This window comes from Sesamum indicum, linkage group LG4 (genome assembly GCF_026168435.1).
Source record: "Sesamum indicum cultivar Baizhima isolate 11 linkage group LG4, ASM2616843v1, whole genome shotgun sequence".
Classification (NCBI taxonomy): domain Eukaryota; kingdom Viridiplantae; phylum Streptophyta; class Magnoliopsida; order Lamiales; family Pedaliaceae; genus Sesamum; species Sesamum indicum.
Window position 1 is genome coordinate 4,733,679 of NC_142660.1, and position 2,587 is coordinate 4,736,265.

Consider the following 2,587-nt stretch of genomic DNA (forward strand, 5'->3'; position numbering starts at 1 on the left):
TGAATAAATAAGGAAAATATTATATTAATATGGAATTATCTAATTACAAAAATAAAACAAAAAATTTAAAACTTAATCTAACCCCTCCTTGTCAACAACGTCCATATCGTCCTGATTTGAGGCCCGAGGGTTTGTCGGAGGCGGTTTTGGAACGTCTTCTGTAAAACAAATAAATTATTAGTACTTTTAACCAAGAATGAATTTTTATAAAAAAAATAATATTAATAATCTACTCACCACCACCTCAGCCGCAGTCCTCCTTTCTCTCGTAGCACCTTTCAAATAACTCCATCTGCTTGGGTTGCCGACCGAGCTCTGTCTTCTGTAGAAGGAAAAAACTGTTAGCATCTTATTTATCAACATTGTCTTTTGTTCACAGATGAAGATGGATAAACTTAACTAGTTCTATTGGCAGAATTCACTTGATGGGCTAAACAGGAATGTATGATATGTTTATACGTAATTACAAAAAAATTATATATTTTGAAATAATTATCAATTATTAGAACTATTGTCCTCAATTTGTTTTCTATTTCTAATGATTATGTAACTGTATTTTAATTTGATATATTACATTAATATTGATATTGTTGACATTATTTTGTAAATAATATTATATTAGGACTATTGGTCTAATTTTGTGATTATTGACATTACTATGTAAAAATATTATTATTGAGAATATTTTCTAATTTTGTGATTATTGACATTTTTATGTAAATAATATTATTATTGGGAATACATATTGGTCTAATTTTTGTGATTATTTACATTATTATTTAAATAATATTATTATTGGGATTATAAATTGGTCTAATTTTTGTGATTATTTACATTATGGTGCAAAAAGATTATTATTGGAAATATTGATCTAATTTGTGTGATTATTTACATTATTATTTAAATAATGTTATTATTGGGATTATATAGTGGTCTAATTTTTATGATTATTTACATTGTGATGTAAAAATGTTATTATTGGGGTTATATGTTTGTCTAATTTTTTATGATTATTTACATTATGATGTCAAAATTTTATTATTGAATTATATATTGGTCTAATTTTTGTGATTATTTACATTATGATGTCAAAATGTTATTATTGAGATTATGCGATGGTCTAATTTTTGTGATTATTTACTTTGTGATGTAAAGATATTATTATTAGGATTACATATTGGTCTAATATTTGTGATTATTTATATTATGATATAAAAATATTATTATTGAGGTTATATATTGGTCTAACTTTTGTGATTATTTACATTATGATGTAAAAATGTTACAATTAGGAATATTGGTCTAATTTTTTGTGATTACTTACATTATGATGTAAAACTATTATTATTGGGAATATTGGTGTAATTTTTTTGATTATTTACATTATGATGCAATAATGTTATTATTGGAAATATTGGTCTAGTTTTTGTGATTATTTACATTATGATGTAAATTTATTTTATTGAAAATATTGGGCCAATGTCATGTAAAAAATAATATTACATCAATTAGCTTAATTATACAATAAATTGCACATTTATACAATAAATTTCACAAAAAATTTAAGCAATATGATACAATACACACAAAAAGTTGCGTAAATTACAGAATTATATAGTAAATTTCACAAATAATTACACTATACAATAAATTACACAATAATTGCATAAATTTTTTAAAAAATAGAAAATTATGAAAAATGTTAAAAATGAGCAAAAAATTGTTAAATTTTTTTACAAAAAAATTAAATACTTTTAAAATTATAAAAAATTATTACAATTTTTAATAATTACAGAAAATGATCAAAATTACCAAAAATTTAAAAAAAATACAGAAAATTATTAGAAATATTTATAAAATTTACAATTTTTTTGAAAAAAATTCAGAAAATTAAGAAAAATTAAAATTGCATAAAGTTTTCGATTTTTTTTAAATTATATAAATGTATTAAAACTTTCAGAAGATTAAAAATTGGTAAATTTACAGAAAATACAAAAATGATTCTAAAAATTACAAAAAAATTTCAGTTATATTTTCTGACAGTATGTTCAAAAATATTTTCAGAAATATATTTTGAAAATATTTTCAATTTTTTTTTGTCAAACATGTATGAAATATTTTCAGAACATGGAGAGGGAAAATGAGGTAAAGTTCGGGGAAAAGAAGAAAACTAGGGGAGGAAAAATGAAAAAGAATTGGGGGGGGGGGGATCACAAAAATAGGGGGAAAAAAATCGATCACTTACCTCTACTAGTGACGGCAGTTGACGGCGGCCGACGGCGAGGGGAGGCGAGGGGTTGGGGGGTCAGGGAAAGAGAGAGAGGAAGAGAGTGAGGGAGAGAAAGGAAGAAGAGAAAGAAAAATTTGTTAAATATTGTATGTATATTAATTTTTGGAATGAGCTTTGGAATGATTTTTTTTTTTAAATCCGCTCCATAAACCGTTCTGAATAACCAAAACGATGCCGTTTCAGTTGACAGGCATTTTTAACAATAACTCTTCCTATTTTTAAAACCGTTCCTAAAAATAAAAACGATGTCGTTTAATTCAAAACCGTCGTATTGAAGCATTTTTAACAAAACCGTTC

At 24.4% G+C, this 2,587-nt stretch overlaps 1 long non-coding RNA gene across 1 annotated transcript; it reads right to left on the reverse strand.

The window, feature by feature from the left end:
• On the reverse strand, positions 1–2,371 carry LOC148788294 (uncharacterized). Its single transcript, XR_016065070.1, has 3 exons — positions 2,246–2,371; positions 238–322; positions 1–158 (listed from the first exon to the last, which is right to left on the reverse strand). It is a non-coding gene; the product is annotated as an uncharacterized LOC148788294 (long non-coding RNA).
• Positions 2,372–2,587: the final 216 nt, after the last annotated feature.